Here is a 16,925-nt window from a genome sequence, read left to right as displayed (position 1 = left end):
TCATCTTTCCCCCTACCAATCTGAAAGGCAGTCTTTATCAAATACTAAATTCCCACATGTTCTCGGACTTATTATACAGGATTTTTGAGATTATCTTATAAAGTAATGTGGCCAAGCAGGAGCATATGTATGTGTGTACTTTAACTCATTAACTTAAAATTGCAAAGGGAAACAGTGACTACTTGCCAAATCAGAATACATCAGAATTGAAAGGCTTTTAGGGAATTCCCCGGCAGTCCAGTGTTTAGAGATCAGTTCTTTCACTGCTGGGCTGGGTTCGATCCCTGGTTGGGGAGCTAAGATCCCACAAGCCACCTGGCACGGCCAAAAAAAAAAAAAAGTGTTTTATATTCATTTTAGATGCGCGCACGTGTGTGTGTGTGTGTGCGCACGTGTGTGTGTGCGCACACACAGCGTTTCTGTGGCTGTGAGCTCACTATGGTGGTCTCATTTGTCTCACCAAGTCATTAGTTTAGGAATAGGTACGTGACACCACTTTGACCAAAAAGATGACGGAAATCTGCTGAGAGGGCTTCACCCTTGAATAGGGATGAAAGGCAGGGACTTTTTTTTTTTGCCCCTGGTTATCACTGTCTCCCTGTGACTTCTAGAACTCTGCAGCCATCCTGGGGCCATGAAGGAAGGCAGCCCAAGAAAATAAGCCAAGGATGGGAGCATGGAAAGAAGAAGAAGAAAGAAAAAAACCTGACTCCCAAATTAACTAACTAAATCACCACCACTAGAGACATCCTAATACCAAACTCCTTGATAGATGGTTAATCAATGACCTTATTGTCCAAGCCCTGCTGAGTTGGGTTTTCCGTTATTTGCAGCTAAAACTGACCTAACATTCCAGCTTCCCCATGATACTGAAAAATCTAGAACTTTCTCTTCCCCTCTTTTGAGCTGAACTGACCCTACCCTCTCTGTGAAGTCACTGAGTGTGGAACAGGGTGAGAAGGGAACTGTATTAAACTCAACAGTTCAAATAAAATTATAAAAACGCAGGGTACCTTTGGTATTCTTCAACCCAAATATGTGTCAGCATCATGTGGCTTCTCAGAGAAAAAGCTTTCTTTCCTTATAACAAACAATACTTCCCTGCTCCTAGTATATAATTTTATTATTTTTTTCTCATTGCTTTAAAGATGATTTATTTAGAAATTGGTTAGAAATCACTCCAAGTGTCTTGAAGCTATTTTGCAGACATAGGGAGTTCCTCTAAAGAGTATTGAAAGTTAAAGCAAAAAGGATTCTTTGAGATTCTCTAGAGCAGTAGTTTCAACCTTGCTGTACATGGAAATCAATTGGCGAATTTTTTAAAGAATACTAATGGCTGGGCACTACCCCCAGAGATTCTGATTTTATTGTTCCAGGATGTTACCTAAGCACCAGGATTTTTTTTTAAGCCTCTCAAGTGTTTATCACTTTATTTTAATTTCATAATATTTTTCCTCAAACTTTTATTTAAAAAAATTTTTTTTAATTGCATGAATAGTAAAATGAGCTGTGTATCTTCTCCTAGATTGACTCATGGTTGACATTTGGCCATACTTGCTCTGAATAATTCACTTTTCAGATTCATTATAGTAAGTTTTATCCATTTTAATACATTTATAACAATAAAAATGAATCACTGAAAGTAAATTAAAACTCTTGCCTTACGGTCTTTTCTCCTCCCAAAAACATTTATTTTTTACAAATAATACATTGGCATCTTTCAAAATTTTTAAAGTATAAGAAGATGTACAATGAAAGGCCTTCTTGCTTTTCTATTCCCCTCCCTGGAAGAAACCAGCCTTCTCATCTCTTGTATGTCATTCTGGAGATATTTTATGCTCTCTTATTTTCACTTTGGAGCGAAATTTGTCCAGATCTCCTGTATTTTTCTAACACAAGATTACCTATTATCATTGTTATCGTCCAGAAGTACCTATTTCTTTAAAAAAAAAAAAATTTTTTTTTAATGGAAGAATTCCTTGCTGGTGGTTAAAAATTAATCAACTGCAGAAGGCCTAATGAAAGGCCATACCGCCCCACCCTGCCCCCAGTCCCATTCCTCAGAGGAAACCACTTTTAACTCTTTCTGGTTGGAGTTTTTCTAATTCTTATTCCAAATTCCAAATATTAGATTTACACCACTGGTTGTGGAGTATCACCTGGAGAATTTCATCTCTTGACTTCCTGCAGAGAAGATTAAACCTTCTCTCCCTAGAGTCATTACCTACTCTTTCTCCCTTCCCCCTGTATAGATAAAGGTATATCAGGGTTTTTTTGTTTGTTCCTAAAGTAACCTTTTTGAAAGACAGATGCAAGATAACTATTTTCTGGCCGTTTAGGAGCTGAGGATGATTAGTATGTTAGTAGCCCTCTTTCAAATGTTTCTAATATGCCAGAATGCTTTGAAAATGTTCTTCTTATGCTTAAAAAATTTGGATAAATATATTGTTTGGTTGAGCTATAGTGATAACAAGCCAAATCTTAGCATATTCTTTATTTCTCTAGGACTTGAGAGATGACCCTCTTGGATTATCATTGAGTGTGGATTTATACCGTGGACTTTTGTGTTCTTGTAAATAGGTAGCCCTACAGATCAAAGTCTTAAGAGTTGTTATTATAGTCTTAAACACTATCTTTATTTATTCATTCAACAAATACCAGGAAGAGCCAGGAGCTCATGATGCCAGGATAAGGAAGACTCAGCTGTTTAATGAGTACAGGGTTTTATTTTGGAGTAATGAAAATGTCCCGGAACTAGAGAGAGGTGGGTTGCACAACATTGTGAATGCGCTAAATACCTCTGGGGTGTTCACTTTAAAATGGTTAATTTTATGTTATGTACATTTCTCCTCAATTTAAAAAAATGGGGGGAGGGACAGTCCCATGGTAAAATAGGTTGGAAAAACATCCTATTGTGCAGCCCTTTTAGACCTGTACATTGTGTCTGTCGTATCAAAGTATCTGAGAAATCCTGCAGCAAATTTCCCCAACTTTCTCTAACCCAGGTTTGGAAGATAAGCTCATCCTAGAACTTCTTTCAATACCTTTTAACATTCTTTGGAAACCACTTTTAAGGAAATTTATTCATTGACCTGGAAAGACGTTCATGATGATTTAGTACACGAAGCAGTCACAAAATGTTTTGTGCGGTATGATCACTTTTTGGTGAACATATGTAAGTATATTTAGGCATAGAAAATACACGGACATCATTTATACCAACAGAAGTTATCTGTTTTATATTCTCACAAGTAAATTTCTTTTTCTTCTTTTTGTTTATCTGTATTTTAAAATGTGTCTACAAGGGTATGTATTTTTTAAGTAAAGTTCTTTTTTTTTTTTAAGAAAAGAACTCTCCTTTTATCATTTACTTTTGCCCTCTCCTACCTAGAAAAATCCCTGATTTTCGCCCTTGCATCCTTACAGACTTTATAAATTGGACTCTGCATCCATTAACATGGCAGAGAGGGTGAAATTTCGCAATGTGAACACAGCTTCAGACTCTGGTCCTTTAGAGAAGCATGGATCTGCCTGTGCCAAAGTTTTCCATTCTGTGAAGTGGATTCAGCTCTTGGGTTGTTGTAGCTAGCAATTAATTAACGATTGCATAATCCAAATAAAACCAAGGGCTCCATTCAGCCCAGTCAGTGCACAAAGACACATTTAAAGAAGCATAAGGCGGCAACAAAAATTAACTTACAAAGAATTCTTTTTTTTTTCTATCTAAAAACAATTAAAAAGAGATCCATTTAAAGCCAGTAGCACTCATATTCCCTGTATTAGTTTCCTACTGTTGCTATAACAAATTATCACAAACTTAGTGGGTTGGAACAACAGAAGTCTATTCTCTTATGGTTCTAGAGACCAGAAGTCCAAAATTAGTCTCACTGGACTGTCAAAATGTAGCAGGGCTGGTTCTGTAATGGAAAGTGGGGTCCGGCTGCTTGCCTCTCTAAAGCCAATAAAGTGGCAAGGTTGGTGGAAAGTTTGCTTTATTTTGGATGTTAGCAACCGGGGGCGGGGGGGCGGGAAGGACGGATGCCTGTCCAAAGGCTGACTCACACACACACACACACACACACACACACACACAATCAGGGGGCGAGAGCTTTATAGATGGAGGGAGGGGGCTCCAAGCAGAAACAGCACGGTCAGTTCTGACAGTCGTCTTGAAATTGGTCATCAGTGGTCTGACAGCGTCATCTTGATTGTTTTAGGTACAGTTAATCTTCAGTTCCATGGTTGGTTTGTTCCCATTTCTTTGAGGCCAGTTCTCAGAACTGTGGCAACTTATGTCATGGCTACAGTCTGGTCATCGTGTAGTTAACTTCTTCCACCTGGCAGGGGGTTTCAGTATCCATAAGACAGCTCACAGGATATGGCTCAGAATATTATCTCTAGCCCTTGAGAAGGAACTAAAGGTCCTTGACTCTGCTTAATGACTCAACTATTATTATTTAGTCTTGTTGGACTGCTTTTCTTTGCTTCTGCATTTTCTTACTTCTCTGATTAAACTTATTCTTTGGCTAAAGTTTTTCCACAGACGAAAGACAGCCAGAGGACACCGGGGGGTAAGGACCGTAGAGTCCTGCTACGTTTCAGTTCCTTCTAGAGGTTCTAGTAGAAAACAGTTTTCCTTTGCCTCATCTAGTTTCTGAGGCGCCTGCATCCCTTGGCTCCTGGAACCTTCCTCGCATCACCCAACCTCTTGCGTCTGTTGTTACATCTCTCACCTCCTCCTTTGACTCGCTGCCTCCCTCTTCTAAGGACCCGTGTGATCGTAATCAGTCCACCTGGATAATCCAGGATCATCTTTGATTTTCTAAAGATTCTTAATTTAAGCATCTCTGCAAAGTCCCTTTTGCCATGTAAGGTAATATGCCCACAGGTCTCAGGGTTTAAGATGTGGACGTCTTTGGGGGGTGGTATTATTCAGCCTACCACGGTCCCTATCATTTCTTTGGAGCCTTCGGCTCTACCACAGCCTGTAAACATCTTCCCCACATGCTGCTCTTCTTTCTTCCCAAACGATCCACTGAGACTTCTGCCCTCGTCCACCTGTCTTGCCTGGAGCTCTGTTTCCAGCAGAGGACCTGGCAGATTCAGGCCCGTCCTTCCACCCTGATCCTCCCTTCCCCTCGTGCACACAGCCCACTGCGGGGTATGGTTGTCTTCTTGATCCAGCAGCTTTTCTTACAGAAAATTCTGATTACAATAGTAATTCAGTTGTCTGGTGCTAAGTCATTCATTACGTTCTCCATCTGTGATCCTGAGCCCTTTATTATGTATTGGTTATATTATTGATTAAGAATCCAAACGCAAGGCTTCCCTGATGGCGCAGTGGTTGAGAATCCGCCTGCCAATGCAGGGGACATGGGTTCGATCCCTGATCCCGGAAGATCCCACATGCCATGGAGCAACTAAGCCCGTGCGCCACAACTACTGAGCCTGTGCTCTAGAGCCAGCGAGCCACAACTACTGAAGCCCACGCGCCTAGAGCCCGCGCTCTGCAACAAGAGAAGCCACCACAGCGAGAAGCCTGCGCACCACAATGAAGACCCAATGCAGCCAAAAATAAATAAATAAAATAAATAAATTTATTAAAAAAAAGAATCCAAACGCAGAAGTACACTGATTATTTATTAGTCACCGTGATGCTGCTGATGTCCTAAGTTTCCATCCTGTGGTAGTATAAATAGTGGTTGAGTGCACCGAAGCTACACTCTCTGCGTTCAAATTCCACCTCCCCCACTTCCCAGCTGTGTGAGCTCCGTTATCCTCTCAATGCCTCAGTTTACTCACCTGCTAAAAGACTATCCAAAAAATATCTGCTTGTGTTGAAGAATAAATAAAAGAAAGTATGTACTGTGTCTGGCACATAGGAGGTCCACAGCATATTTTAATTCCCTTCTCCTTAGAGATCAAATGTGACCTATCAGGCCGAACTTTCCCCTTATAGTACTGGCAGCTGGTCCCAAACTGTGAGATAATAGTATTACTTCCATTTTCACAGATGAAAAGGCTCATGATGATTTACCCAAAATACTAAGCAGTGAGTGAAGAACTTACCTAGGGCAAAAATTGAATGTGTGTACATACATATATATGTATGTATGTATATATGCGTATATGTCTAAGCTTGGGGAAAAATAAACCTCAGAAAAGTATATGACAAAAAAAAAGAGAAAGAAATGACAAACACTGTTAAAAGTGATGTATAGTCACAATTTTTAAAAAAATTAAGTACAGGGAGTTCCCTGCTGGCCTAGTGGTTAGGATTCTAGGCTTTCACTGCCATGGCCTGGGTTCAATCCCTGGTCAGGGAACAGAGATCCTGTGAGCCGTGTGGCATGGCCAAAAAAAAAAAAAAATTTAGTACCAGAAAGTACCCCCCCCCAAATGAAAAGCTTCCATCTAACGATAACCACTATTAGCATTTCGGCAGCCTCCAACTATATATTTCTCTGAGCATATGTGTGCCATTTTGATGGATATAGTTTGTGTATACATCCTGCTCTGCCATCTGTACCTATACGTTTCAGCGATATGCCATGAGCATTTTTTGTTTTTGTTTTTTTAAAATTTTTATGGCTGTGTTGGGTCTTCGTTTCCGTGCGAGGGCTTTCTCCAGTTGCGGCGAGCGGGGGCCACTCTTCATCGCGGTGCGCGGGCCTCTCACTGTCGCGGCCTCTCTTGTTGCAGAGCACGGGCTCCAGACGCGCAGGCTCAGTAGTTGTGGCTCACGGGCCTAGTTGCTTCGCGGCATGTGGGATCTTCCCAGACCAGGGCTCGAACCCGTGTCCCCCGCATCGGCAGGCAGATTCTCAACCACTGCGCCACCAGGGAAGCCCACCCATGAGCATTTTTTATGAATCTCTTTTATCTTTATTTTTTTTCATTTACAGACTAATAGCTGTCCTTTTTCAGCTTTCTATTTTTAAGTAATTATAGATCACAAGAAGTGTAAACATAGTCCAGAAGCGTCGTTGGTACCCACCCCTCAGTTCCCCGCAATGGCGCCCACATAACTACAGCACATTATCAAACCCAGGATCGTGCCAAGTTGATTGGCACAATCAATTCAGAAGACGACAGACCTTACTCAGATGTCACCGCTTTTTACATGCACTTGTTTTTGTTTTTTAATTTGTCTCTAGGTGTAGATCTATGACATTTTATCTCTACTTGCCCTTTTTAAAAATGCAATCAATACAGAAACATGAAGTGCAGAATATTCAAACCTACTGTGATGTTTGGGATATTTTCCCCAGGTTATTCTCAGTGTATACGCTGTTTTGTTGGGGTTTTTTTGTTTTTCTTTAAACAACAGCAAAAAGGATCTTCTGAGCTATATATATTTTTTTAATTTGCATTTTAAAAAAATCATGGACATCTTTCCATGTCAGAACAAAATCAGGCCTGCTGCAGTGTGAATGTTTTTAGGTTAAAACATCTGCACGGTGGTTGTGGATTTCCCATGGAAGTAGTAACCCAGTTTATGCCCAGGCTCTAAATCTCTTTGGAAAACATGATGGGCCCCACCTGTTAGAATTTCAGAACCTGAGCCTTGGCACTTCCCAAGCTGGGTCCATCCCTTCCCTGGCACAGAGGAGAGGAACTGCTTCCCCTTAGAGCCGGCAGGCCCCTGGGTACATCTTCCAGTCGTCCTGGCTGTGTGTGTCGCTCCCACACCTGCTCAGACCTGAATTACTATTACCATTTCCTAAACATTTTAATGAGACCTCCACCTTAACAACTCCCAGCAAAATCATTCTGGGGACCCACCCTTCCCCCACACCAGGGCAGCTCATTCCAGGATGGTTGTGAACGGTTCCATTTCTGCTTTTATGCATTTGGCATAAACATTTCTTGCAGCTCATAAACACCTTGGCCATTTTACCAGTGTCAGGGAAGATGTTTATGACCCAAATATGAAAACTTGGTGAGAATTAACACTTCGGCAAACGGGCTGTGTTATTCTTGGCAAGAAATATCTTCTAAAGAAGACCCAAAGCAGGCAGGGCCCGGGTGTGAAAATACATGTGTTGGCGACACACCTATGCTTAAAATTCGAAAGATCGGCTATGATTCAAACTCTTTACTGCTGTTCAGTAACGGGGCAACTGTGTGGTTTCTAATTGTTATCAGCTTCCTGTTTGGGTGTTTTTATAGCATTATTATGTTGCCAAGTGAATGAGGCAAAATAAAATAGGAAAAGAGATGTTGGACCAGGAGGTTAATAAAAATCCATTTTGTCACTCCACAGCCTCCCCCAGAGCGGCTTCCTTTTCCAAGGCCCTGTGAGGCTCTTTGTATTGACAGATGCCATTTGCCCATTTACGACGTGATAATAAAAACCTTCAGCCTTATTCAGTGTTATGCTTTTCCTCCCCTGACAGGAGGGCACCAAATGGCTTGGAATCAGCAGGCGTATTTTCATTAAAGATGATAACTTTACATGAACCACATTCAAAAGACGCTTCAGAAAAGTAGCAGAATTTGGTCAGGGAAAGAAAGATCTGTGGGAACAGGCTAACACTCGGAGGGACTCAGAAATAGCTGTATTTGTAAGATGACCTGGATTTTACACAAGTAAAGACTATCTAACAAGCATAGGTGAATGCTGAACTACAAAATACAAAATCATGCATTGCTCTTCTTAAACATGAGGCTCTGCTCATTTTTGCAGTCGTGTTATGTGTATGAAATAAGACATTTAAGCAATAGTTGCCTAACTAATATCAACTTGTAATCCATTTTCTACTATCTTATGCAAAAACTTTTTCTTTCCTTTTCTGTCATTAATTCGTACCTGGTATTTGGCACAGAAGATAATTGAAAATGCAGTTCAAAGGTTTCGTGGTTTTTTATTCCACAAATTTACATTTCATAAATTTTCATTGAGCTCAATCATTTTCAAACTAAAACATTTTTTAGCCATCAGAGCTATATAGAGCTTTTTTCTCAATACATATTATCATTGGTGCTTCTCAGTCACTGATTCAAACCATAAATTAACTAAACCCACTAGTTTCAAACTAGGCCATATGAGACAGTTGGGACTCAAATTGTTCTATCCTATGTATGTCATAAACCATAAATGAGAATTGTTGGTAGATGACAGATGTCTTTTAAAGAACAGGGGCAGGTTTCTCCAGTGTGTTTTAACATTAACCCTCTAGAGGCTAGGCACATTTTTTTTTTTAATTATTTATTTTTATTTATTTATTTATTTATGGCTGTGCTGGGTCTTCGTTTCTGTGCGAGGGCTTTCTCCAGTTGCGGCAAGTGGGGGCCACTCTTCATCGCGATGCGCGGGCCTCTCACTATCACGGCTTCTCTTGTTGCGGAGCACAGGCTCCAGACGCGCAGGCTCGGTAATTGTGGCTCATGGGCCTAGCTGCTCTGCGGCATGTGGGATCTTCCCAGACCAGGCCTCGAACCCGTGTCCCCTGCATTGGCAGGCAGATTCTCAACCACTGCGCCACCAGGGAAGCCCTAGGCACATATTTTTATAGACCACCAACTCTTGTGTATCTTTCCTGAAATGTTCCATCTACAAATAAACCTGTTATGTTAAATATGAGACATGTCCTTGGTTGAAAAGCACAAATGTGGTGGATCATATTCTCCATATTCTGTCATTTGTGGGTTTTTTTCCTTAACCATAAATATGGATCAGTAATTTGGATCAACCTCAGCCTTTTAAAAAAATATGTTGGTTTCTATTATTTGGAATAATAATAATGGCTAAAATTATTGAGCATGTGCTGCGTGACAAGCCTAGTTCTAAACCCTATCGGAGCATTAACTCAGTTCGTCCTCACCACACACCAATAAGTATTCTGAATAACCTTGTTATACAAATGGGGAAATTGAGAAACTAAGCAGTCAAGTGGCTGAGAAATAATTAACGATGGTCCTATTTCTTTTTAACTTTTTTTTTTCGTCTTTATTGGAGTATAATTGCTTTACAGCGTTGTGTTAGTTTCTGCTGTACGATGGTCCTATTAATGGAAAGGTTGTTTCCAGTTTTTTCTATCACAGTGCAGTGGTGAGGGTCCTTGTACATCTATTTTTACACACCCCTGTCATGATTTTTGTAGGCTTACATGCTAAGTATAGAGTTGCTGCATCTATGGCCAGGCACCTTTTTCTTTTCTGTTTTTTTTTTTTGTAGTCATTAACTCAGTTTTTTTGTTTTGTTTTGTTTTTAACTTTGGGTTTATTTATTTATTTATTTATTTATTTATTTATTTATTTATTTTTGGCTGTGTTGGGTCTTCGTTTCTGTGCGAGGGCTTTCTCTAGTTGCGGCGAGCGGGGGCCACTCTTCATCGTGGTGCGCGGGCCTCTCACTATCGCGGCCTCTCTTGTTGCGGAGCACAGGCTCCAGATGCGCAGGCTCAGTAGTTGTGGCTCACGGGCCTAGTTGCTCCGTGGCATGTGGGATCTTCCCAGACCAGGGCTCGAACCCGTGTCCCCTGCATTGGCAGGCAGATTCTCAACCACTGCGCCACCAGGGAAGCCCCAGGCACCTTTTTCATAGTGAAAAGTGTTACTGCCAAATTATCTAGGCTTAGTATTTATTCTTCCTGTGTGGGGCAGGCTGTTTTTAGCTAAAGTCGTCATTTCTTTAGATAGATGATGGATGGATAGATGGATGGATGGATGATGGTCAAATAGACAGAACCCATTTTCTAAGAGGTTTGAATGAATAACATTTTATGCTGCCCTCACCCCCCCAGTCACCAAATGAGGAGTGTGGCCTAAAGGATTGGGATAGTTTCCCCAAAATTATGGGGAAACTATTTGTAGAGTACAAATCTCTTTCTCATTTCATCTCCACTTTGTTAGCAAGTTCCAGAAACCAGAAAAATTCAGTTGCTGTCATAAATTCATTCTGAGAGGCAACACACATGCCAAACGGCGAATCTCGGCAGTGGCCCACACTACAAACAAGGAGAGCCTCCCTAAATTTCAAGCAGGAGTTGTTCCCCAGAAAAACACTTGGTCATCAACATTCCTGGTCCCTCCCCCCCCCCCTTTCTCAATGAACACAGAGCAGAGGCAAACTGCTTTCACTTCAAAAAAGCAGATCGATCTGAAATACAACGAGGCCTTCAAAATTCACAGTTCAACGCTCATAAAATCTGATAGTGAGCAAGGCGGCTTAGAGCGTCTGCACACCTTCATCCTCAATGAGACAGAAACTCACTCTAGCAATTCCCCATGACTTGTCATCTGTGAGCTGGAAGATCAAAGGCTCGACTCCAGGACGGGAAATGGGGAGAATTAGTGTCCCACTAGGAGCCTCTCGCCGCCGCGGTAAGACTGGTGGTTCTTCTTTAGGATCGTGAGCTATTTGGCTCTTAATTTGGGGTTTCATTAAGGGCACATCCACACTTGAATGAAGGGAATGGAAGGTTGCTGTTTCTTTTGAAGTCCGGCTGTTGTTAGAGAGGGTTGTGATTCAGAACGATTCAGATTTGCAAAGCCCATGGCTCGGTGCCCGGCACACAGCAAACACTTGGTAACTTTGGCCATTATTTTTAATATTAACAGGACTCGATGGCAAAATTATCTGCAAGGTTCAAATAAAGTGATCTTATCCTACTTCGATGAAGCGCTTCAGAAATTTCTAGAATGGAATCTGGCCTATACAGGATCACGACAAACTTTTGCTCTACGAAGTGGAGCTGGTTCCTTACACCCGCACCCTACACCCCTGTGAGAAGGTGGCTGAGGCTCAGGGAGCTGACATCCCTTGCCTGAGCTGGGATTTGAACCCAGGTCTTTAGAAGCTTGCCCTGCCTTTACTCTCTTCTTCACACCTAAATCGGCATGGCTGAGCAATTGAATTAGCTGAGGTTTCTGTACCCTTTCTAGTGCAGCCAGTGAGTAGAAGAGATTGTTCTGCACATGTCAGTGATAGCCAAGCTTATCCTGTGGAAACCCACAGACTTTGGAGCCCCATATACTTGGGCTCCATCTCCAACCCTGACACTGTAGCTGTGTGATGCTGGGCAAATCACTTTACCTCTCTGAGCCTCAATGGCCTCATATGCAAAATGGAGATAATGGTACACACATTTCAGGATCCTTGGAGGATTAAATAAAATAATATCTGTAAAGAATCTACATCCTGTTGGATGGAGAGACACAGCTCTCTCTAAGCGACCAGGCTTCCCAAAGATGCGCACATCCTAAGCCCCAGAACCTGTGACTATGTTATGTTTGTTACCCGGCAAAGGGGAATTAAGGTAGCAGAAGGAATTAAGTTTACTACTTAGCTGACCTTGGGATGGAGAGATGATGCTGGATTAATCCAGTGGGCCCAATGTCACCACAAGAGTTTGTTCGTTTGTTTGGTATATACCAGGGGTCAGCAATTTTTTCTGTAAAGGGTCAGATAGTAAATATTTTAGACTTTGTGAGTCAAGAGGCAATGTCCTCAACTCCTCAAGCAACCATTCTTGCCAAAAGCCTGAAGTCGTATTTTACACTTTACATTTTGAAATGTAAAAACCATTCTCAGCTCACCGGCTGAACTAAATCCAACAGGGGGCCTGATTTGGCCGCTGGGCTCCGGTTCACTGACACGTGGTATCTGCGCATGTATATATTTTATTTCCAAAAAAGGCTAATGCTGTATATATAGATAGATTTTTATCTGGTTTTAATTTTTTTTTAATAAATTTATTTATTTATTTTTGGCTGCATTGGGTCTTCGCTGCTGCGTGCAGTCTTTCTCTAGTTGTGGCGAGCGGTGGCTTCTCTCGTTGCGGAGCACAGGCTCTAGGCGTGCAGGCTTCTCATTGCGGTGGCTTCTCTTGTTGTGGAGCATGGGCTCTAGGTGTGAGGGCTTCAGTAGTTGTGGCACGCGGGCTCTAGAGCACAGGCTCAGCAGCTGTGGCGCATGGGCTTAGTTGCTCCGCGGCATGTGGGATCTTCCCGGACCAGGGATGGAGCCCGTGTCCCCTGCATTGGCAGGTGGATTCTTAACCACTGCGCCACCAGGGAAGTCCCTTATCTTTAAAACATAAAGATAAAGATATGTTTTTAAAACATATCATTTATGATGAATATCTTCTTAGAATAAGTTATTTAACAATTCCAGTTCTACAACTGCATATATTCTCTTAAGAACTATAGTGTTCATTTTAATCTCACTCTATTTTTTAACTACTATAAATAATGTCATGCTAACCACCTTTGAACATAAATCTTTGTCCATATCTGTGATTATTTCAGAGGATTATTTCCCAGAAGTAGAATTACCGCTACTTTATCCTTTTAGACAAAGCCTTTGAAAAAGTCAGTGGAATGAGGTGTGATTTTGGCAAAGAGAACAAGCCCTTAATATGGTAAAGAGGGACTTCCCTGGTGGTCCAGTGGTAAAGAGTCCGCCCCCCAATGCAGGGGATGCGGGTTCGATCCCTGGTCGGGGAACTAAGATCCCACATGCCGCAGGGCAACTAAGTCTGCATGCCACAACTACTGAGCTCTTGCGCCTCAACAGAGCCTGTGTGCCGCAAACTACAGAGCCCACGCGCCCTGAAGCCTGCGTGCCACAACTAGAGAGAGAAAACCCTCGCATCACAACTAGAGAGAAGCCCGCATGCCACAACAAAGAGCCCACGCCGCAACAAAAGATCCCGCATGCCGCAACTAAGCCCCGAAGCAGCCAAAAAAATAATAATAAATTAAAAATAAATTTAAAAAAAAAAAAAAAAAAAAAAAAAAAATATATATATATATATATATATATATATATATATATATATATATATATATGGAAAAGAGAGTGGGAGAAAAGAAAAGAATTAGTTGACAAGGGTCTGGCTCTCCAGACAATGCCAGGTTCCAATCCTGGCCTACTAACTGTGTGACCTGGTGCCTGCTACTTAACCTCTCTGGGCCTCAATTGCCTCATCTGTAAAATGGGAGTGAAAATAGAACCCACCTTCCTGACTACATGAGATCACACACACACCTGGCCCACAGTAACTGCTCAATAAATAATAGTTTTGATCATTATTATTACCTCAACTGCAACTCATTTTTAACAAGATCCTGGGAGGAACCTGAATCTACAGTGTTTTACTGACTCTTAGCACCCTGATTTTAACTCTAAAATTTAAATTCAAAAACAAGAAAAAAGCCAATAATACTCTTGCTGCTAATGCCTAAGGATCCTCCAGTGTCAACAGACCCGTTACATACTGGGTTTATCTGCACACGAGGTACTAGTCCAGCACCTGTGGGAGTCTGCACAAGATGCTGAGCAAGTTGGGAATCTGGGCCTTGGTTTCCCCATTTAGGAAGTGGGAGATGATCATGCCTCTCCTACCTGACTTATGAGGATAAAATGAAATAATTAGTTTGACACTCAACTAAGGAAAAAAAAGTCACATTTCTAGCACAGGAAGTACAGGTCCCTTAGCACCAGAGAGATTTTGTAATTTAAAATGTTTCTGGGTAATTTCCAGTGGTTAGGACTCTGTGCTTTCAGTGCCAAGGGCCTGGGTTTAGTCCCTGGTCAGGCAACTAAGCTCCTGCAAGCCATGCAGTGTGGTCAAAAAAAAAAAAAAAAAGTTTCCATCTAGAAATGTAATATAGGGCTTCCCTGGTGGCGCAGTGGTTAAGAATCTGCCTGCCAATGCAGGGGACACGGGTTCGAGCCCTGGTCTGGGAAGATCCCACATGCCGCGGATCAACTAGGCCCGTGAGCCACAATTACTGAGCCTGCGCGTCTGGAGCCTGTGCTCCGCAACAAGAGAGGCCGCGATAGTGAGAGGCCGGCGCACTGTGATGAAGAGTGGCCCCCACTTGCCGCAACTAGAGAAAGCCCTCGCACAGAAACGAAGACCTAACACAGCCATAAATAAATAAATAAATAAATAAATAAATAAATAAATAAAATTTTTTAAAAAGGCCTTCCTTCTCAAAAAAAAAAAACCATTATAAAAAAAAAAAAAGAAATGTAATATAGTGCATGCTGGATCTATTTGTAGGGGATCTGGAACAGCTCGTTGTCATGAAACACATTGATATTTCTGTAGCAAAAAAAAAAGTGTATGAACATTCACACAAATAGTCTTGCATCAATTCAGGTCAAGTTTTGCCACCAAATGAGTTAATATCAGGTGAGCTTTAGCTACCAAATGAGTTTTTAAAAGTTCAATTTTCTGAGCTTTTTGCCTTTAAGTAACGCTCTTCTAAGTAAGTATATTACATAGGGTGTCTCCTTCAGTATGCACGATAAGCTTATGAGACAGATACTGTTACTGTGCCCATTTTACAGATAGGGAAACTGAAGCCCAGAGAAGGCGAGCAGCTTGCCCAGGGCCACACAGCTGGTAAATGGCAGAGCTGGGATCCAAATGCAGGAAGCCTAGACCAGAGCAGTTCTTAACCTGTGCCTTAAGGATAGATTTTATGGAGTTTGTGAGCCTGGTTGGGGGCGGGCGGGGAATTATATTTATTTTCACTGCCTTCTAACTAAAATTTAGCATTCCTTCAATTATGAATGTAGACAGCAAGCCACAGCAGCATGAACAATACCCATGAGTGCTGCCAATAGGAATCACAGATATTGCTTATTGCAGGGGCAGCAGACATCTCAAGATAGCAGTTATTCTCATCACTACTTTGAAGTTACAGGAGTTCTTAGAATCACCACTAGATATTGTCAGTAAATGAACTAATAAAGAAGCACATATGTTACTATGTCACAAAGTTTTTAAAAATATTTCGATAGTTGTATTTCAATATAATTGTTTTCCCTTGTGTTTTTAATCAGTATTTATGCATTTAAAAAGCGTGACGGGCTTCCCTGGTGGCGCAGTGGTTGAGAATCTGCCTGCCAATGCAGGGGACACGGGTTCGAGCCCTGGTCTGGGAGGATCCCACATGCCGCGGAGCAACTGGGCCCGTGAGCCACAATTGCTGAGCCTGCGCGTCTGGAGCCTGTGCTCCGCAACAGGAGAGGCCGCGATAATGAGAGGCCCGCGCACCGCGATGAAGAGTGGCCCCCCTTGCACCGCGATGAAGAGTGGCCCCCACTTGCCGCAACTAGGGAGGGCCCTCGCACAGAAACGAAGACCCAACACAGCCATAAATAAATAAATAAATAAAAAGCGTGACGTTGGGAAGGGGTCCAGGGGCTTCACCAGACTTTCAGAGGAGTCCAGAACCCAGAAAAGGCTGAGAATGCTTGGCCTAAAGCTATGCTTTAACCACTACACCCTGCAGAGTTAACGCGCATGTGCATTGAAAAAAATGAGGAGGAGAGGGAGGAGGGACCGAAGGTGTTATCGATCATGTCCGGGTGGTGGGATAAAGGCTGACTTCCTTTGTGTTATGCCCGTTTGTGTTTCTGAAATCATACAGTGAGCATGTTTGACTTCACCATTCAGGAGGGAACTCAGATATTTAAAGAAACAGAGCATTTTCTTTCGGCCCATAAGACATCCCTACCAGATACCAGTTAGTACTGCTCAGACCCTGACAAAGTAAACCCTAAATTAAAGCTGTTGTTGAGATCAGACTTTAAGGGATTTAATGAGAGCCGGTTGATCACATTTCTCAAATTTTAACTTTGAAAGAACAAAAGGTCCATTCCTGCCTCCCAGACAGACAGCCAGTGGTTGGGAGAGTCCAAAGCCCAGGTGCCTTGGGATGTGCACACACCACGAAAAGAAGGTCCTATTTTTGCCCTGACTCGACTCTAGCACTTCGCAGAAGCAACTATTGCTGAAGCAAAGATCGCCAATGATAACGTCTTCTCTCGCCGCTGCCCTGTGGGTTAGCAGGGTGAGCCCAGGGTCTCTGGTGCCTTTCATTCTTCATCTCATGCTTCTGAGTCTCAACCGTCATTCAGTTCTGCCTTGGCAGTTATTGTGGTCGTGGCTGAATCAAAC

Source organism: Balaenoptera acutorostrata, chromosome 15 (assembly GCF_949987535.1).
Source record: "Balaenoptera acutorostrata chromosome 15, mBalAcu1.1, whole genome shotgun sequence".
Classification (NCBI taxonomy): domain Eukaryota; kingdom Metazoa; phylum Chordata; class Mammalia; order Artiodactyla; family Balaenopteridae; genus Balaenoptera; species Balaenoptera acutorostrata.
The sequence above is the reverse complement of the archived record's forward strand: the minus strand, read 5'-3'. Positions refer to the sequence as shown.